The sequence below is a fragment of the Rattus rattus genome, chromosome 15 (genome assembly GCF_011064425.1).
Source record: "Rattus rattus isolate New Zealand chromosome 15, Rrattus_CSIRO_v1, whole genome shotgun sequence".
NCBI lineage: Eukaryota > Metazoa > Chordata > Mammalia > Rodentia > Muridae > Rattus > Rattus rattus.
The window spans coordinates 40001708-40024038 of record NC_046168.1 but is presented as its reverse complement, the minus strand read 5'-3'; the positions used below and the strand labels follow the sequence as shown (position 1 = coordinate 40024038).

Here is a 22331-nt window from a genome sequence, read left to right as displayed (position 1 = left end):
GTGTGTGTGTGTGTGTTTTTAAGCCGTAAGCTGCATGCATAAAGGGAAGGGGGTGTTTGTTGTCAACCAATGCCTGGGACAGTTAGATAGTCTGAGTTATGTTTTGGGGAGTCATGTGTTCATGTGTTTAAATCCATCCTCTTGCAAGATAGATTTTTGAACCAGTTTTACATCATAGAACAGTTTTTCCTTTAGTATCAGTTTCAGAATAACTTGAACATAATTACTAAAGGTGAAGAAGTGCCATGGAAGGGTCCTCACTGTTGCTCAGAGAGAATTTTCTGATACAATGAGCACTACCTATCATAGTTTGGGCTGTAATTACCCTTTTAAGATAGGAAAGGGAGGGTAAATTTACCCTCTAAATAGATACTTTGTATCATTTTGAGATGTTTAGATAGAGCTGGGAGTGGGGTGCTGTGGGAGATGTGAGGATGGAGAGGTGACTGTGTTTTTCCAGTAGCTGTGCTTATGGTGGGATAGAACGTACTTTGATAGTGTGCTCACAGTTAGTTATTATGTCATAGGCATTTCTGTCCTTTTCAAGAACTGGGCCAGTAGCCAGTCCAGGTTATATAACCACAAAAGACTGATATGATTTGTCTTATACATAATAAATTAGTTTAATGCAGTGTTCCAAAATCATTTCACACATTTTTCACTGCAAACCAATACACACGTACTAGTGAAGTGTTTAAATGAGAAGTATGTCATTATGGTGTAACGTAGTGGTGACATAATCTGGGCATGTAATATTCTCTCCTGTAGTAGGTAGTGTGCACCTTGTCGGTTTCTCTGAAGATCATGTGCCTACTGTGTGTAACACTTAGGCCAGTGTGGTAAATTCTCAGTAAGTCCTCACTGTTCTCTTCATCACCATCATCAGTGCAGTGTGTGAGGCTAAAATCAATTAGTCAATCTGTCCATCAATCCATTTGCTCCAGGCCAAAATTTCTTACTAACCTAATTTACTAATGTAGTTATTGTCATTTTCTTTTTTCTGTGTCATCGCTCTTTATTTCCCCCTTGGTATACTTTTACTATTTACACTTACTGCGAACCCCAGAGCACAAGGACAGCCTGGCCTGCCCCTTTCCTTCCTGACAACCAAGGGAGGCATTCCTTTAGTTTAGCAGAACAGTCTGGGACACACTGGAGTAGACTGGGGCCCACCATAACTGAGCCTATGCATCCTTAAGTAGCTCTGCCGTCAGTTTCTCTGTGGCTACCACATGTTAACTCCAGGCAGCTGCAGCAGTCTATGAGACTTTTTAATACCAAATCTTAGATGTGCTCTAGGCACCAGGGCTTCTGTAGCACTTTATTTTGGGATGCGTAAGGCTTCCTAACTCTATCGCATAGGTATAAGAAAATGTTTTCTTGTTAGGCAGTGGACACAAAGGACTAAAGTTTCTCGCAAAGCAATCCTTTTTTAAAATTCATGTTACCCAGAAGTTAGTACAGATATGAAAACATAGCTCATTTGTGATATGAGTTCAAGGATATTTACAATTTTCCATTTGTTGCTCTTTTGAATTTTTGATTGGATCTTATTACGTATGAGTGTTATTTAGCCTTATAGCATGAAGAGCTAGAGCACCACTGTCATTCACAGTAAACGGAAGGAGAGCACCACCCCCTGGGAGGGGCACTGGGCCTCCATTCTGGGTGCAGACTGAGTCACTTCTTTGCATTGCCCCTTCCCTGTGTCACTGTGTGGACTTTGACCCAGCTAGTGTTTCCTAGGCAGTGACACACAATGAAAAGTAAAACCATTGTCAGCCTGGGCAGGGGCATGCTGTGTCCAAGTGATGGGGTGCCTCAGGGAACAGTTGACAGCTACACCGACTGCTCAGCCAGCCGCTGAGTTCTACCTTGAGTTGAATCTTTTGTTTACATTTTCTTGTTATCATGAGTTTATTTTTTAAAATTTTTACTTTGTGTGGCTGCTTAGTGTTAATATTTATGTTACTTCTGTTATTAGAGACCACAGACTATACTGTTTTCTCTCTGTTTCCTGTGTTCTAAAATGAGAATTCGGGAGTTGTTGATAGGCTGAAGTGAAAGGCAAGGATATGGAGCAGGTTTGAAAACCAAACTTACTGAAGGGACAGCTGCTATTAAAATACTAGAAGTCAGGACTGAGGGTATTATGAAAAGAACCACAAAGTACGAAATTATCAAATTATTTAAAATAGTAATCTGTAGGTAGGAATCCTTTTTAACTATTTATTTTATAACGTATTTACCCAGGAAATGTGCATGGATTGAGACCCTGAGAGATTGGAGTCAGTGTAATTAGAGCGTATCTGAACAGAGTATCTGAACAGCGAAACATGAACGGTTGTAGATTTTGCACAGATCTTTAGTCTAATGATTTTTCAGCTAATGTCCTTTGTATCTCCGACTGCATTTTGCAAAGTAAGATGATTTCTCTTGTTCACAAATACTTTAAAATGAGCTTTCTTGTTTTGTTTGGTTTGGTTTGTTTCATTAGGGGGCAGTAGAGCACTTTGCCTGCCGAACCATTTCTGGCATTCACAATGTTATTTAACATAACATTCAAAGTAGTTGTGGGAAATGCTAAGTGTTTACATTTCTAATCTGTATATAACAATAGAGTTCTTCTGTTTCCATCAACAGAATTAATGCCAATTAATCAGATATGTATAGAACAAATAAATGAGATCAGCATGAGTCAGCTTTTGTTAATTTGTCTGTGATCATTTGCCAAAATGTAATTCATTAAAAGCCTTCTGCACAGTTGACTTCTCCTGTGCATCCTGTCTCTTAACATTTATTTCTTTACAAGAAAATGGAATAAAATAATCCCAAAGATAACTGAATGACTCTGTTGCATAATAGTTTAAACGACTTCCAGACTAATTATAGGTAATTAAAAAAAAGGTGAAGAATACAATGTCATTAGTAACAAGTCTCAGTAATATTGACTATCATCAATGCTTTGAATATTCTTACTTCAAATATACACTGAAGTTCCTTATCATCTGTTTGTTACTCAATAGAGTCCTATTCTATTAAAGTAGAAATTAAAATCATGTTTCATTCTTTACCCACAACCAAGATAAAATTACTTCCACAGCAAACTTCCATTTTTTATAATGCTAAGCTGGACTTTACTTAGGATGCAGAAGGCATTTATGGATAAGTAATTATGATTTTGAGTGAATATGGTTCCTGAGATAGACATCTTCATATTTCCAACATGACATATTCCATTTAGAGAGAGAAAATGAGCTTTATTCTTTTACTGTTATGGTGTTTTCTAACTATGCTGGGAAAAGAACTCAGGGCCCGCATATGTTAGGCACCATCTCTACCATGGAGCTACCTCCCACCTCTTTCATTTGTTTGCTCTGTCCTAGATGCTAGATCTTGTCAGGTGCAGGTTGTCTACAGGTTCTCTTTCAGTCATGATTGTAATTTTTTGGATAGATAGAGATAGGGAAATTCAGAGAAGTTAGGTAATTTCCCCAGGTCATAAGGCTAGCAACCCACACATCTAGAATTTGAAGCCAGACCATTTTATTTCAGTGCACTGCAGTGCTCATGGGTTGGTGTGGGGCTACTTTCCTACTTAGGTGATTCAGTGATCCATCCTATAATATGAACACATATTTTTAGATGTTGAATGTTATTTTAAAATGTGAGGTTTTGTTGTTCTTTTTCTTCTTAAGAACCATATTCCAGGTTTCCCGTTTTCTTTTTGTGTGATTTAGTTTGGGGAGTTGATACTTTTGTCGAGAGACACTTCTGTGCCTCTGCACAGCGAGTGTGTCCATGCTTATGTATGGATGATACTTTAACTGAACCTACTTTTTTAAAAGCAAATCTTGGTATAAAGGTTATATTATGTCATTGCATGAAGCCTTTAAATAAACTATGTTACTTAAGGAGGAATATGCAATCTGATTTATTTAGGATACGTGTCTCAATAAGAAAAAATATGCCAATTAAATCTCGAATTCCTGTTATGGCAATTTAAAATACTCTGATCCCTTAAAGGTGTTGTACAGTATTGTATTGTATAGTATTGATTGAATTAGTTGCACCTACAGATTTTGTAAGATGTTCTCAAATGTAGATCTGAACTTTGTAAATGTATTTTAAGGTATGCTATATCACATCTTCACTAGCATAAATCACATTAAAGGCTACTTTTTCTCGATCATGCAAGCAAGATGATCTGTCTGATTGGAGCATAAATGAGATGTGGAAAAGAATTCATTTCTGATGTTTAATCCCTGCTGGAGGATCTTTTATTATAATATATGTAATATATATTATAATAAAAAGTTGTGCTATCTACTATGTTTATATAACTATACCAAATATGTTATTACTGCAGTTTAGCAAATTAGGGGGGCTTTGCTTTTTATAGTTAGCTTTTTTGTATATGTGGTAAAAACATCTAAAATTTTCTCGGTGAAATGTCAGTATGGTTTTTATCCACCCTGGACCTCAACTTGATCATGGTAGATAATCAGTTTGATGTGTTCCTGGATTTGATCTACAAGCATTTTATTGAAAATATTTGCATCGGTGCTCGTAAGGAATATTAGTCTATACCTTTCTTCTTTTGTTGGGTCTTTGTGTGCCTTTGGTATCAGGGTAATACTGGGCTCATAAAAAGAATTAGGAACTGTCCCTTAAGTTTCTATGATAGAACCATATGAAACTCTTCATATTATTGCTGTTAATTCTTTGAGGACCCTAGTAGAATTCCGCTTTAAATCCATCTGGTCTGGGCATTTATTTTTTTTTTCTCCATCTTTATTAACTTGGGTATTTCTTATTTACATTTCAATTGTTATTCCCTTTCCCGGTTTCCAGGCCAATATCCTCCTAACCCCTCCCCCTCCCCATCCTCCCCTCATTACCACCCTTCCCCCCAACAATCACGTTCACTGGGGGCAGGGCCAAGGGCTTCCCCTTCCACTGGTGCTCTTACTAGACTATTCATTGCTACCTATGTGGTTGGAGCCCTGGGTCATTCCCTATGTACTCTTTGGGTAGTGGCTTAGTCCCTGGAAGCACTGGTTGCTTGGCATTGTTGTTCATATGGGGTCTCAAGCCCCTTCAAGCTCTTCCAGTCCTTTCTCTGATTCCTTCAACGGGGGTCCCGTTCTCAGTTCAGTGGTTTGCTGCTGGCATTCGCCTATGTATTTGCTGTATTCTGGCTGTGTCTCTCAGGAGAGATCTACATCTGGTTCCTGTCAGCCTGTACTTTTTTGCTTCATCCATCTTATCTAGTTTGGTGGCTGTATATGTATGGGCCACATGTGGGGCAGGCTCTGAATGGGTGTTCCTTCTGCCTCTGTTCTAAACTTTGTCTCCCTATTCCCTGCCAAGGCTATTCTTGTTCCCCTTTTAAAGAGGGAGTGAAGCATTCGCATTTTGGTCATCCTTCTTGCGTTTCATGTGTTCTGTGCATCTAGGGTAATTCAAGCATTTGGACTAATATCCACTTATCAATGAGTGCATACCATGTGTGTTTTACTGTGATTGGGTTACCTCACTCAGGATGATATTTTCCAGTTCCATACATTTGCCTATGAATTTCATAAAGTCATTGTTTTTGATAGCTGAGTAATATTCCATTGTGTAGATGTACCACATTTTCTGTATCCATTCCTCTGTTGAATGGCATCTGGGTTCTTTCCAGCTTCTGGCTATTATAAATAAGGCTGCTATGAACATAGTGGTGCATGTGTCTTTGTTATATGTTGGGACATCTTTTGGGTATATGCCCAAGAGAGGTATAGCTGGGTCCTCAGGTAGTTCAATGTCCAATTTTGTGAGGAACCTCCAGACTGATTTCCACAATGGTTGTACCAGTCTGCAATCCCACCAACATTGGAGGAGTGTTTCTCTTTCTCCACATCCTCGCCAGCATCTGCTGTCACCTGAGTTTTTGATCTTAGCCATTCTGACTGGTGTGAGGTGTGAACTCAGGATTGTTTTGATTTGCATTTCCCTTATGACTAAAGATGTTGAACATTTCTTTAGGTGTTTCTCAGCCATTCGGCATTCCTCAGCTGTGAATTCTTTGTTTAGCTCTGAACCCCATTTTTTTAACAGGGTTATTTGTCTCCTTGCGTTCTAACTTCTCGAGTTCTTTGTATATTTTGGATATAAGGCCTCTATCTGTTGTAGGATTGGTAAAGATCTTTTCCCAATCTGTTGGTTGCCATTTTGTCCTAAGCACAGTGTCCTTTGCCTTACAGAAGCTTTGCAGTTTTATGAGATCCCATTTGTCGATTCTTGATCTTAGAGCATAAGCCTTTGGTGTTTTGTTCACGAAATTTTCCCCAGTGCCCATGTGTTCCAGATGCTTCCCTAGTTTTTCTTCTATTAGTTTGAGTGTGTCTGGTTTGATGTGGAGGTACTTGATCCACTTGGACTTAAGCTTTGTACAGGGTGATAAGCATGGATCAATCTGCATTCTTATACATGCTGACCTCTAGTTGAACCATCACCATTTGCTGAAAATGCTATCTTTTTTTCCATTCGATGCTTTTGGCTACTTTTTCAAAAATCAAGTGACCATAGGGGTGTGGGTTCATTTCTGGGTCTTCAATTCTGTTCCATTGGTCTATCTGTCTGTCTCTGTACCAATACCATGCAGTTTTTTTATCACTATTGCTCTGTAATACTGCTTGAGTTCAGGGATAGTGATTCCCCCTGAAGTCCTTTTCTTGTTGAGGATAGTTTTAGCTATCCTGGGTTTTTTGTTATTCCAGATGAATTTGCAAATTGTTCTAACTCTCTGAAGAATTGGGTTGGTGTTTTGATGGGGATTGCATTGAATCTGTAGATTGCTTTTGGTAAAATGGCCATTTACTATGTTAATCCTGCCAATCCATGAGCATCTTTCCATCTTCTGAGGTCTTCTTCAATTTCTTTCTTCAAAGGCTTGAAGTTCTTATCCTACAGATCTTTTATTTGCTTGGTTAAAGTCACACCGAGGTATTTTATATTATTTGGGACTATTATGAAGGGTGTTGTTTCCCTAATTTCTTTCTCAGCTTGTTTCTCTTCTGTGTAGAGGAAGGCTACTGATTTATTTGGGTTAATTTTATACCCAGCCACTTTGCTGAAGATGTTTATCAGGTTTAGTAGTTCTCTGGTGGAACTTTTGGGATCACTTAAATATACTATTATATCATCTGCAAATAGTGATATTTTTACTTCTTCTTTTCCAATCTGTATCCCCTTGATCTCCTTTATTGTCTGATTGCTCTGGCTAGAACTTCAAGAGCTATATTGAGTGAGTAGGGAGAGAGTGGGCAGCCTTGTCTAGTCCCTGATTCTAGTGGGATTGCTTCAAGTTTTTTTCTATTTAGTTTAATGTTAGCTACTGGTTTTCTGTATATGGCTTTTACTATGTTTAGGTATGGGCCTTGAATTCCTATTCTTTCCTGGACTTTTATCATGAAGGGGTGTTGAATTTTGTCAAATGCTTTCTCAGCATGGAATACATATTTTTAAAGTATGTTCTTATAATTCTTTGAATTTCTTACCTGTCCATTGTTATGTTTTTTTTTCATACCTCATTAATGTAGATCTTCTCTCTGTCTTTTGGTTCATTTGACCAGAAGTTTGTCTCTTTTGTTGATTTTTCTCAATGAACCAACTGATCATTTCACCAGTCATTGTATTGTTTTGTTTTTATTTCATTTATTTCAGCCCTGAGTTCAGTTATTTTGTCCCATCCTCTTTTGGGATCTTATTTCTTCTTGTTGTCTTAGAGCTTTGAGAGTTGTTGTTAAGTGGTTAATATGACATCTACCCAGTTTTTAGATGTCTGTACTGACTTTTCTCTTAGAACTGCCGTCATTGTGTCCTGTAGATTTGGGTATGTTATGCTTTCATTTTCATTCAGTTTTAACACGTTTTACATTATTTCTTGATTTCTGTCTTCGCCCAATTTTAATTCAGTAGTGAGTTAATATACTTTCTGCTGTTCCTGTTGTTGATATCTAGCTTTAATCACTGGTGTCAGATAGGATACAGTGCGTTATTTCAGTTTCCTTGTACCTGTTGAGACTTGCTCTGTGTCCTCATATGTGGTCAGCTTTGGAGAAAGTTCCACTAGATGCTGAGAAGAAACTATATCATTTAGTGTTGGTTGGAATGTTCTATAGATGTCTGTTAGAGCTGTTTGATTTATAATGTTGTTTCACTCTGGCATTTCCTTGTTTAGTTTTTGTCTAGACGACCTGTCCATTGGAAAGAGAAGAATACTGAAGTCAACACCACTATCACTATGTAAATTTCAATGTGTGATTTTAATTATAGTAGTATTTCTTTATGAACTTTGGTGCCCATGTGCTTTGTGCATAAATGTTTGGAAGTAATATCATGTTGGGGTTTGGTTTTTTTTTTTGTTTTGTTTTGTTTTTGCGTAAGTAATGTTTTAATTGTTTTCTGTTTAGTTCTGGTTTAAAATCTATTTTGTCAGATATTAAAATATTAAAATAGCAATACCAGCTTGCTCAATGGACCTATTTATTCAGAATACCTTTTTCCCTTTACCCTAAAATGATGTCTATCCTTGATGGTGAGGTGTGTTTCTTGGATGCAGCAGAAAGATGGATTTTGTTTAATAATACAATTTATTATTCTGTGTTTTGTTTATTGGAGAATAGAGAATATTACTATTTATGAGTTATTAAGGAGTAATTTTTTGATTCCTCTTGTGGTGTGTGTCTCTAGTTTTGATTAACTATTCTCTTGATTATTTGTTTTTTGTATCCTCTTGAATGTACTTGGTATAGTTAACCTTCTCTTCAGACAAATGTTTTCCTTCTAGTACCTTCTGTAGAGCTGGATTGGTGGTCTGAAATTATTTGATGTCGTTTTTATTGTGAAATGTTTTTGTTGATTGTGATAGGTTTGCTGTGGATAAAACTTCATTAGCACTTGTAGGCTGTCAGACAAGGCTTTTTTTTTTTTTTTTTTAGCTTTCAGAGTCTTCATTGAAAAGTCATATGCTATTCTAATAAGTCAGCCTTTATATGTGATGTAGGCTACCTGCATCGTAGGTACAATTCTATTTAATGTTTTTCTCCTTCCTATATGCCTGTTATTCTTAAATTTGATCTTTTCACATTTATTTCACTATTCAATTAATTCACTATTCAATTCTATTTAATGTTCTGAAGTATTTTTGCATTATTTTCTTCAACTGTTTATATTTTCAAGAATACATTTATTTACATTTTCCCTAATGGCCCTATTTGAAGACCTTGTGTGGTACCTCACAAGCTAAATGGCTTTTCTCATGGCCTATTGCAGTCGGGTTGCTGGCTTCCTTTGTTTGTGTTTTTGCACTGGGATCTAGGTATCTGGGTAAAGATATTTGAGGTATCTGGCTTTGGTTGGGTGAGTGTTCCATTCTTTGGTTGCAGTTGCCCTTTCTGGGTCTGAGCCAAAGTGTGTCTGTCAGCTGTGGGTTCCCTGGAAGAAAGTGGTTCTATTGGACAGATGGAGTCACAAGGATGGGTGTGGGTTAGAAGTAATGGCTGAAAGGACTGGCAGAAGAACTAGAGGGACTGTGGACCTTTAGTCCGCACCAATAGGCCAAGTCTCAGGGGGTTGAGGTGAGCTGGAGAAGGGCTCAGTCTAGCATGAGGCAGCAGACCAAAAAATAGTCTGGAGTGACCAGAGTGGTGGGGAGAACGATGCAGGTAACCTACCTGGGTCTTAGCCAAGTGTGGTGGCAGTGGAGTCCTGGGTAGAGAGTCCTTGTGTTTGTCAGGTGGGGAGTCCCAGAGGAAAGGAAATAGGTTAGAGGAATGGCCAAAAGAGGTGAACAGAAAGGCCCAGGGGAGCATGGCTCCCTCAGCCTGAAAATTTTCTTTACTAAACCTTTTCTTCTACATCAGTTGGTAAGATTCCTTTACGAATTTTCTCCATTAGTTTTCTAGTTTATCTTAGAAGATCTTTATTCTTCACTGTTTTTAAAGGATACATTCGTTGGATATAGTAATTTAAAGGATATGTTCGTTGGATCTAGTAATTTAAAGGATACGCTCGTTGGAAATAGTAATTTTGGTTAGTAAGTATTTATTCATGGTCTTTAAAAGTATCATTCCATGTTTCTCTGTCTTTCATGTTTTTTTCTAAAAGGTTTCATGTTGTTTTTATTTTGCCAGTTGGCAATCCCCCATCCCTAAGTTTTATTTCCACATTCTATACTATAGTCCTCTTACCTAAACTATGCTATGGGGAGGTCTGGCCATTTACTTCTACATGGGGTTCTAAGTGTCTCCTGTACTTGTATGGCTTATAACTTTCTGTTTTTTTAAAAAGTTTTGTTGGTGATTTCATTGAGTAGTTCCTGTTTGTTTCTATCCAAGCTTCATATACTCTGGATTCCTGTGTTTGTTCTTCCTAGGGGTCACAGTTGTTCCCAAATGCATGTGCCTTCATTTTCCTCTGCAGAGTGCAGCTTGTACTTCCTTCCATATAGACCTGTGTTTGTAAGTCTGCATCCAAGATAGTGTGGACTAGTTCCTTAACCCCACTGCGGCCAGCAGAAAGGGAGGCATTGTGGATATGTAAAAAGTTCAGTTCCTTCTCTACTGGAAAAGTTTGACTGTAAGACTCATCTTATGGAGATTTCCCACCAGGGCTCCAGCACTCTGAGCTCTTCAATGAGGAGGCCTGGCCCCCTCTCTGGTACTTGTTTGTATAGATTGTAACTCTTCCATCAATGCAGTCTAATTCCCAGCACACCAAATAGTACATTTGTGCGGTCTGCTGAGGCCTTCCTGTTTGCTTTTGCTTAAAGCCTCATTGAGAGGACCCTCCCTTCCTATTCCATTGTCTGGTGCCTGATGTTAGGCTCTGCTTTTCCTACAAATTTAAAGTTTGCTGGTTCTAGGTTTCATCTGGTTTGTTGGTACTTTACTGTTTCAGAGTCTTGAAGATTTGGGAAAATGTGTGGTTCCAATCTACCATTTCCCCAGGTTTTAGCATAGCCTTATTTTTCCTAATGTGAGTGGTGGTTACATTTTTATCCCCACTTAAATGTCAGGGATTTTTCCTCTTCTACATTTAATCTTTTGTGTGCATTCACCTCTTTTGATTCTTAAGTACAAGAAAATGTAGGTATGTACCTAGTATAGTCTTACTGAGCCTTTTTGCTGCAGACAGGTGAATAAGACAATTTGTAGACGTCTTAGCTTTGCCAGAGGATATTATGCTTCCAGTTATGCAAAAGCTACATAATAGCCACCCACTCAAGATCTTTCGTTCTGCATAATAATGATATGTAATAATAGGGCTGTTTTCATAGCACAGTGCATTCATGTGTCTCCTATGTTGTACATTTCTTTGTAGATAAAATATTACTGAATCCTCTGTATTTTAGAGAGATGGGTTAAAACACCAAGAAAGTAATATTCTCTGAAAGATGGACATTTGTTGTAAGAAAATTTATGCCAAGAAATAAACCTCGCCAAGACTGTGAGGATAGCAGACAATAAAGAAAGGAGAGTACAGGCTGGTTGAGGTCACACAGGGATGCTACAGTGGCATAGGTACTGATCTTGCTGGGGACCCAGTTCCCAGTGCCCCATGTGAAGCTGCTCACAATCGTCTGTAACTCCAGCTCCAGACACCCCTGGCCTCCAAGGGCACTTGGATTCTTGGACACATACTCAACACACATATACATAATTTAAAATATTAAAAATACATTTGTGAAAAGAGGAAAAGTAAAATAAAGGTAGGCCAGTGATAAGTTCTAATGTAATTTTTCAGAGAAAGAAGGAAAAGAGAGAAGCCCGTGAAAGTTGGTAAGTGTGATCTGGGACCATTTGAAGTGGAGGAACCATCAGATTAACTAATGGTGTTTGCACACTTGCAGGCACCGGAGCTACCTCAGTGTGTCTTTCCCCTCTTGGCACTGTTACCTTCTTTCTTTTGGAATTGGTGATAATGGCTGTGCAGAAGCAAGAGTCACTATGTCTGACACTCCCACGTTCACATGATGGGAACACACAGTTCATCAGTTACTTTGTGCCAGCCATTGTTCTATGCCATCTTATTTTCTCATTGAGCCTTCCAGGTTAATAAGTGGGTCACTTCTTTTATTGTCCCAGAAGGACTGAAAATAATTTATGATTTAATAAAGTAGCTACTATGCTCCCATGGCCATTACTTTGTTTCCTGTCTTAAGTAAGACACCTTATTTGTTCAATAAATCCTATTCTTTCTGGTGCTGTCTCACTCTTAAACACTTTGATAGCCTTGAAACTCCCCTGAAGATAGGTGATTTATTCCCACTTGCTAGCTGGAGGACTAAGACCAGGCCCCCATACAGGACTGGGTTGAGATGTGTTCCACTCACTCCTGTGAGGGCTTTCTATATGTGAAGTTCTTACAGTGCTAGAGAATCAGAGAACTCTGGCACGGGGGCTGGCAAAGACCGTACAGGACTTGCTTGGGCATAGATCGGCACAATCCATGGAGGCTCCACATCTGCTTGGTGAAGATGGTTGTCTTAGACGAGACTGTTCCCTTCTAGAAAAGTATCTTCCTTTACCCTAAGAAACTTTATCAGAGCCACACTATTGATCCTAAGCAGCTGTGGCAACACTTTGCTGTTTCCTTAGTTAAGCACACAAGAGTACACACGTGCCTTTTAGCATTGGATCTATTCTTTGCATACTTGAGACCCTGGAAACACAAAGACCTTGGCATATATTGACCAAAGGAGAGTTGTATATTTTATCTTATGCCTCTCCTCAGCTTTACACCTATGAAAGACCTGGTAAATTGAATTGTCTGCAGTCTTTTATTGTTTTATTTCTGGTTTTAGTGTATGCCTGAGTTCATGCATGCACATCATAATTAAATTCACTTGACTGTTTTGTTACTCTGCTGTAATAGTGAATGACTTGTATTAGAGGTCTTTGTCCTTTTTTTATTTATTTACATATTTAAAGCCTTAAGTTTCTTATTTTGTCACATTTATAAAGCATTACTCCTGTGTTCATTAAGGCAATCTCCCTGTTTCCGCTCATCAGTGGCTATAGCATCAGAACTTGAAGGTGGTTCTCTCATGGAAGCTCATCAGCATTCTGCTTTGTTCAATAAAAGTACTTCGTAGAAATTATACAGATAAACAGGCATCATCTGTGACTAGGGGAACAAAAAGAAATGTGGGAGATGGTGGAGGTGGCAGGCTAATGTACAAACTGCTGTCCAGAGGATGCGAGTCTATTGTTGTGATTGTGTTGTAATATTAATAATTCTACTTTTTCTTATTTTCCTTGTAAATGTATTGATTCAGATTCAGTTGTTTGCCAGCCAAGTTATTTTAACGGGACACACACACACACACACACACACACACACACACACGAGAAGCAGGTAGCTGTTTCTCCCGACTTCTACTTTTGGAGGTTTTTCATTACTGCTTGCAAAGTAGGACTTTACCTTTATTTATATTAATAGCATTAACCACCTATGGTGTTTTTTTCTTTTTGACCATTAAAACCTCACATTCATTTGTACCAAAACAAATCTTCAAGTCAGTAATTTTAATAAAGCCCTAATATGTTTCAGAACAATGATAACATTTGATTTATTGCATTAAAAAGGTATGGCTGGAGATTATTATTGTTTCCTTTTCTTCATGTTACTAATACTGTAAAGTGTTCCCAGAGAGGCCTTAGACTTTGTTAGTAAACACCTCACTGTCTGAGAACTGTGCTGCCTGTCTGGTCCTACAGTTTACATAGAAATAAAGAGTGAGTGGAGTGATCACTTCCATCTAATTACAAAGGCAGCATTGGATTAATACATCTTTGAAAGTTGACAGAGGACAAGGTGGGCTGATGATGACACTGATATGCAGTTAAAAACAGCTGCGGGGTTGGGGTCATTGCTGGCGCACTAACACAGCGTCTGGAGAGCCTTGTGATTGCTTAACCCACTGAAGCTCAGTGATGTGGATCTGGAAATGTGGACGTAATGGCCACCTCACATGATTGATTCTCTTAGAACTCAGCATATAGTACAAAGCCTTTTGAATTGAAGCCTAGGTTCAATACTGGGACTCCATCGTCCATCAAATTTAGTTGGCTAAAGCAACCTACAGGGTTGTCTTATACTCACAGTTGTCTGGACTGTCATTTGATGGGAGATGCTTTGATGACAAGAGTTGATGTGAAGTCACTTTGGAGGAGATAGGTGAGAGTGGAGAGCTGCTTTGCAGTTAGGTACCATAGTTTGTCTACCATTTATATGCTGTAGTCAGTGTTTTAATAACCCTGGCAAGTACCAAAATGAACAAATTAAAGGAGAAAGGATAGATTTTTTTTTCTCATGATTTTAAAAGTTTCAGTTCCTAGTCCTCTTCTCAATCAGTTCTGGGACCATGGTGAAGCATAAAAGATGGGAGTGTATAGCAGAAGAGAGAAAGGGACCAGGCAAAAATCCTCAAAGTCATGCCCCTAGTGACCTGCTTCCTCTACCTAAGCTTCCAACCCCCTCCTCCGAGTGCTATTAGTGACAGAGAATGTGTTCAGTACATGAGCTTTTTTGTTTTGTGTGTGTGTGTGTGTGTGTGTGTGTGTGTGTGTGTGTGTGTGTGTGTGCATGTGTGCCTGTGTGTTGGGGTTGGGAGTGGGCATCTCATTTCAATCCATAAGAGCTGCAAATATGGGGGCTGGAGAGATAGCTCAGAGGTAAAGAACACTGTCTGCTCTTCCAGAGGTCATGAGTTCAATTCCCAGCAACCACATGGTGGCTCACAACCATCTGTAATGAGATCTGATGCCCTCTTCTGGCCTGCACATGTACATACAGGTGGAATGCTGTATACACAATAAATAAGTCTTTAAAAAAAAAAAAAGCTGCAAATATTTACACCATTTCTTTACCCTTCTAAGAGTTCAGTAGCTGTAGCAGTAAACTTGAAAAAGATTGTCTTCATGAAGTCAGAACATTGCTCTTGGGGACAAGCTACTTTTGTTCTAGAGATGTAATATTTAGAAAGAGTATTTCTTTCTATATACCTGAATGTTTGTTGATGTCAAACAGAGACAGGATTAACCTCAATAGACTTTTATTTTCAAGAAGAACAGGAGGGATTTGACTCTATATTTGAAAGCTGTTTTGAAATCCTTTTGGATAGTTATTACTAGATTATGTATTTTATTTATAATCCTAGTAGTAGCGAATGCTCTTGGGTTAGACCTCTGTTATGCCAGTCCATTTGTGAAGGGTGTATTCTCCAAAGCTCCGAACTAACTCCCTTTTGGGTCATTCTTCCTTTTCTATTGTCACTGTGAAAGACCCCCAGAGCGGGGAGGCCCTCACTCAAGTCTCAGGATGATGTGACCCACCCCAAGAACTCACGTAAGACTGTCCTTGTTGTAATCACATGAGGTTTATAGATAGGAACCAGTGCACTAGGGTCGAGACTTGTATCCCACGCAGGGGCAGAGGAGTTCGACCCCAAACTCAATTTTGGGGCTTATTTTATAGAGAAAATCACTCAGGCGGGAAATAGTAGGCGCGTAACAATTTCATTGGCTCATTCAAATTGGCATACTCTATATAATGCAAGTTTAGTCAACTTATCTAAGCAAACCATTTCCCTGCTCTTGTCTTTCTCAGAATTACTGAACCAGCCCTAATCCAGGCCAGATGGACTTGTCGTTAGCCTATTTCTTGGAACAGGAGGCTATGTCCCCAGGCTGGGTACGAGTAGGTCTCTGAGTGCTTGCAGTGGAGTTAACTATAAGTTTTTTATTCTTACAACTGTAACCACCTCTGAAGACAGCTTTGAAAATAGACTATCCCTGTGAACAGCACTCTCAAGTCTGAAAGTAGTTCCCAAAGAGGCCTATTTGAATTTTGAATACTTTTAGGCCCTTTTAGTCGATTGGCCTCATTTTGGCCAGTACAACTTTCTTAAAATATTGTGGACCATCTATTCCATTAATTTGACCTCATCTAATTTTGCCAGAAACCATACCTAGCCTTGTTTGGGGGCGCATTCCTTTGTCTAGACTGAGTTTGTGTGTATCAGACTGCCTGGGGACAACTTTCTTTAATATTGAAGAACACTTTTTGCTTTAATGGGCCCTAGGAGGCACCTCTATAATTGCTTAGAGCTATTAACAAAGGGTTTTACACGTGTCCTTAGGTCAGAGAGTGCCTCTTTGCCATTCCATTGAGGGAGTGGAGCTGAGGCTATTGGATCTCCCAGTCCACGTCCTGCTCCTTTTTTCTTTCCTCTATAATTTGCTTGTCATCAGTTGGATTTTCTTTTGCTGATCTCTTTCTTGTTCTATTGCGTTACTGTGTGTAGAGAGCCAGAAGCTACTTGGTGCCTCTCAGCTTTTTGCCTGGACATCTCAGGCAGATGCAAATGTTTGCAAAGTAAAATGTTACCTTCTGAGTTAACACTGGGAACATAATTTGCCAATCATTTTGTTACTTTTTTTTCCTTTGTTTTTATTGTTCTCAGCATCAAGTAACAGTTTTGCTACCATTTTACAGCTTTTGCTAATGGTTTATCATTTTTCAAATTCCGGAACTCCTCTTCCAAAGTCCTGCATTTTAGTTTTAAAGTATAGCAAGATGATGTGTCTGGTGCTAACAGCTGGCTGCTGCTGGGAAATAAAGCATCCAAATTAGAGGTTTAAGGCATTAGCCACCATAACTGCTCCAGTCTGTGATGACCGAGGTAGTTTGTATGGCTAGGTCTCTAGGGACTACTTCCTTGGGCCTCAGTAGTTACCTTCAGCAGAGCTAGCTCAGATGATATTCTTCAGTGGAAAAAGGGTGCCCTGCCTCATGTGTCTCCTCAGTTAGTGACTTAATGTGGGCTTGCTCACTTGATTCAGAAGGACAGAAGGCCTCTTGAAGAGGAAGCAAGGGTAGGCACTTATTTTACTTCATTCTGTTGGTTAATATAAAGAAAGGGACCAGCTTAAGGAGTAGGGACCTAGATTTCAATTGTTGATGGGAAATAATGCAATTATGTTTCAAAGAACATGTTCATAGTATGAGGTGAAGAATTACATTATTTTTTTCAACATAGACACACACACTCTTGTACACATATGGGCGTGTGCACACACATGCATGGTCATGCATACACATATACTGTGTATGTTTAATTTTAAAGTAGTTGCATAACAATTTGTAAAAGTTGTAACCATTCTGCATTCCTTTTAGAACTTGGCAGTGGTAACCCTTTAAGCTTTAGCCATTTTGATGTCTTGGCGGTATACCATTATAGTTTTGGCATTTATCATATGTTACTTGCTAGTAAGAGACTTCACTCATGATAGTAAATCAGCATTGTAGCTGATGCGATCACCTAGGAGATGAACCTCTGGTCACTCCTGTAGCTAATTATATTATTTGAAAGGAGAACATTGCACTGTGGCAGTGCTATTCCCTGGTTGGGATCCTGCACTGTGAAAGTGGAGAAAGGGAAGTGAGCTGCAGCCTGCACTCATTCCTCTCTGCTTCCTGACTGTGGATGGGATGTGACCAGCTTCTTCAAATTCTGCTGCACTGAATTCCCGCCATGCTGAACCTTGAAGTATGAACTAAAATAAAACCCTCCTCTCTTAAGTGGCTTATGTTAGGTAAATTTTATCACAACCACAGGAAAATCTAAAATCTTGCCTTTATTTTGTTTTTTTAAATAGTTTCAGAATGTAGGCAAGCCCCAAACTCATTTTATAGCCCAAGCTGGCCTCAAGCTTAGCTTAGCTGAGATTACAGTCAGCCCAGGTCCATCGCACACCTGTACCCTGGTTTAGAGACAAGTCTGCTCAGCTTGCATCTCTTTCTTTACGTGGCCATTTGAGGAAGAGGCTAAAGAAGAATTCAGTTGCCGGCTCTCTTCAAGTAAATGTTAAACAGTTCGTTTCCAGTTACATTTTTATCAAATTTCTCCAGTTTATTCTCAGTGAAAGAGCAGGGAGATTAATTCATTATCTTTTTTCTTTTTTAATCTTTATTAACTTGAGTATTTCTTATTTACATTTCGATTGTTTTTCCCCTTTCTGATTTCCGGGCCAACATCTCCCTAACTCCACCATCTTCCCTTCTATATCAGCTTCCCCTCCACATTCTCCCCCCATTGCCACCCTCCCCCCAACAATCACGTTCACTGGGGGTTCAGTCTTGGCAGGACCAAGGGCTTCCCCTTCCACTGGTGCCCTTACTAAGCGATTCAGTGCTACCTCCACAGTTAGAGTCCAGGGTCAGTCCATGTATAGTCTTTAGGTAGTGGCTTAGTCCCTGGAAGCTCTGGTTGGTTGGCATTCTTGTTCATATGGGGTCTCAAGCCCCTTCAAGCTCTTCCAGTCCTTTCTCTGATTCCTTCAACGGGGGTCCCATTCTCAGTTCAGTGGTTTGCTGCTGGCATTCACCTATGTATTTGCTGTATTCTGGCTGTGTCTCTCAGGAGAGATCTACATCCGGTTCCTGTCAGCCTGCACTGCTTTCCTTCATCCATCTTATCTAGTTTGGTGGCTGTATATGTATGGGCCACATGTGCGGCAGGCTCTGAATGGGTGTTCCTTCTGTGTCTGTTTTAATCTTTGCCTCCCTATTCCCTGCCAAGGGTATTCTTGTTCCTCTTTTAAAGAAAGAGTGACGCATTCGAATTTTGGTCATCCTTCTTGAGTTTCATGTGTTCTAGGCATCTAGGGTAATTCAAGCATTTGGGCTAATAGCCACTTATCAATGAGTGCATACCATGTGTGTTTTACTGTGATTGGGTTACCTCACTCAGGATGATATTTTCCAGTTCCATACATTTGCCTATGAATTTCATAAAGTCATTGTTTTTGATAGCTGAGTAATATTCCATTGTGTAGATGTACCACATTTTCTGTATCCATTCCTCTGTTGAAGGGCATCTGGGTTCTTTCCAGCTTCTGGCTATTATAAGTAAGGCTGCTATGAACATAGTGGAGCACGTGTCTTTTTTATATGTTGGGGCATCTTTTGGGTATATGCCCAAGAGAGGTATAGCTGGGTCCTCAGGTAGTTCAATGTCCAATTTTCTGAGGAACCTCCAGACTGATTTCCAGAATGGTTGTACCAGTCTGCAATCCCACCAACAATGGAGGAGTGTTCCTCTTTTTCCACATCCTGGCCAGCATCCTGCTGTCACCTGAGTTTTTGATCTTAGCCATTCTCATGGTGTGAGGTGAAATCTCAGGGTTGTTTTGATTTGCATTTCCCTTATGACTAAAGATGTTGAACATTTCTTTAGGTGTTTCTCAGCCATTCGGCATTCCTCAGCTGTGAATTCTTTATTTAGCTCTGAACCCCATTTTTTAATAGGGTTATTTGTCTCCCTGCGGTCTAACTTCTTGAGTTCTTTGTATATTTTGGATATAAACCCTCTATCAGTTGTAGGATTGGTAAAGATCTTCTCCCAATCTGTTGGTTGCCGTTTTGTCCTAACCACAGTGTCCTTTGCCTTACAGAAGCTTTGCAGTTATATGAGATCCCATTTGTCGATTCTTGATCTTAGAGCATAAGCCATTGGTGTTTTGTTCAGGAATTTTTTTCCAGTGCCCATGTGTTCGAGATGCTTCCCCACTTTTTCTTCTATTAGTTTGAGTGTATCTGGTTTGATGTGGAGGTCCTTGATCCACTTGGACTTAAGCTTTGTACAGGGTGATAAGCATGGATCAATCTGCATTCTTCTACATGTTGACCTCCAGTTGAACCAGCACCATTTGCTGAAAATGCTATCTTTTTTCCATTGGATGGTTTTGGCTCCTTTATCAAAAATCAAGTGACCATAGGGGTGTGGGTTCATTTCTGGGTCTTGAATTCTATTCCAGTGGTCTATCTGTCTGTTTCTGTTCCAATACCATGCAGGTTTTTATCACTATTGCTCTGTAATACTGCTTGAGTTCAGGGATAGTGATTCCCCCTGAAGTCCTTTTATTGTTGAGGATAGTTTTAGCTATCCTGGGTTTTTTGTTATTCCAGATGAATTTGCACATTGTTCTGTCTAACTCTTTGAAGAATTGGGTTGGTGTTTTGATGGGGATTGCATTGAATCTGTAGATTGCTTTTGGTAAAATGGCCATTTTTACTATGTTAATCCTGCCAATCCATGAGCATGGGAGATCATTCCATATTCTGAGGTCTTTTTCAATTTCTTTCTTCAGAGGCTTGAAGTTCTTATCCTACAGATCTTTTACTTGCTTGGTTAAAGTCACACTGAGGTATTGTATATTATTTGGGACTGTTATGAAGGGTGTCTTTCTCGGCTTGTTTCTCTTCTGTGTAGAGGAAGGCTACTGATTTATTTGAGTTAATTTTATACCCAGCCACTTTGCTGAACGTGTTTATCAGGTTTAGTAGTTCTCTGGTGGAACTTTTGGGATCACTTAAATATACTATCATATCATCTGCAAATAGTGTTTACTTCTTCTTTTCCAATCTGTATCCCCTTGATCTCCTTTATTGTCCGATTACTCTGGCTAGAACTTCAAGAACTATATTGAATAAGTAGGGAGAGATTGGGCAGCCTTGTCTAGTCCCTGATTCTAGTGGGATTGCTTCAAGTTTCTCTTCATTTAGTTTAATGTTAACGACTGGTTTTCTGTATATGGCTTTTACTATGTTTAGGTATGGGCCTTGAATTCCTATTCTTTCCTGGACTTTTATCATGAAGGGGTGTTGAATTTTGTCAAATGCTTTCTATATAATGGATTACGTTGATGGTTTTCCGTATATTAAACCAACTCTGCAGGCCTGGGATGAAGCCTACTTGATCGTGGTGGATGATTGTTTTGATGTGCTCTTGGATTCGGTTTGCCAGAATTTTATTGAGTATTTTTGCATCGATATACATAAGGGAAAATGGCCTGAAGTTCTCTTTCTTTGTTGGGTCTTTGTGTGGTTTAGGTATAAGAGTAATTGTGGCTTCATAGAAGGAATTCGGTAGCGCTCTATCTGTTTCAATTTTGTGGAATAGTTTGGATAGTATTGGTATGAGGTCTTCTGTGAAGGTCTGATAGAATTCTGCACTGAACCCATCTGGACCTGGGCTCTTTTTGGTTGGGAGACATTTAATGACTGCTTCTATTTCTTTATGAGTTATGGGGTTGTTTAAATGGTTTATCTGTTCCTGATTTAACTTCCATACCTGGTATCTGTCTAGGAAATTTTCCATTTCTGCAGATTTTCAAGTTTTGTTGAATATAGGCTTTTGTAGTAGAATGCGATGATTTTTTTAATTTCCTCTGATTCTGTAGTTATGTCTCCCTTTTCATTTCTGATTTTGTTAATTTGGACAGACTCTCTGTGTCCTCTCGTTAGTCTGGCTAAGGGTTTATCTATCTTGTTGATTTTCTCAAAGAACCAAATTTTGGTTCTGTTGATTCTTTGTATGGTCCTTTTTGTTTCTACTTGGTTGATTTCAGCTCTGAGTTTGATTATTTCCTGCCTCTACTACTCCTGGGTGTATTTGCTTCCTTTTTCTCTAGAGCTTTTAGGTGTTCTGTCAAGCTGTTGATATATGCTCTCTCCTGTTTCTTTCTGCAGGCACTCAGAGCTATGAGTTTTCCTCTTAGCACAGCTTTCATTGTTTTCCGTAAGTTTGGGTATGTTGTACCTTCATTTTCATTAAATTCTAAGAAGTCTTTAATTTCTTTCTTTATTTCTTCCTTGACCAGGTTATCATTGAGTAGAGCATTGTTCAACTTCCATGTATATGTGGGCATTCTTCCCTTATTGTTGTTGAAGACCAGCTTTAGCCCATGGTGGTCTGATAGGATGCATGGGATTATTTCTATCTTTCTGTATCTGTTGAGGCCTGCTTTATGAGCTATTATATGGTCAATTTTGGAGAAAGTACCTTGAGGTGGTGAGAAGAAGGTATATCTTTTTGTTTTAGGATAGAATGTTCTATAAATATCTGTTAAGTCCATTTGGTTCCTGACTTCTCTTACTCTGTCTTTGTCTCTGTTTAATTTCTGTTTCCATGATCTGTCCATTGATGAGAGTGGGGTGTTGAAATCTCCTACTATTAGTGTGTGAGGGGCAATGTGTGCCTTGAGCTTTAGTAAGGTTTTTTTTATGTATGTAGGTGCCCTTGTATTTGGAGCATAGATGTTTAGGATTGAGCGTTCATCTTGATTGATTTTTCCTTTGATGAATTTGAAATGTCCTTCCTTATCTTTTTTGATGACTTTTAGTTGAAAATCAATTTTATTCGATATTAGAATGGCTACTCCAGCTTGCTTCTTCAAACCATTTGCTTGGAAAATTGTTTCCCAGGCTTTCACTCT

At 39.1% G+C, this 22331-nt stretch overlaps 1 protein-coding gene across 2 annotated transcripts in view; it reads left to right on the top strand.

Annotated features, from left to right (window-relative positions):
- Positions 1 to 22331, top strand: part of Commd10 (COMM domain containing 10) — a 127251-nt gene that overhangs the window by 32350 nt on the left and 72570 nt on the right. The gene's annotated exons all lie outside the window — the stretch shown is intronic.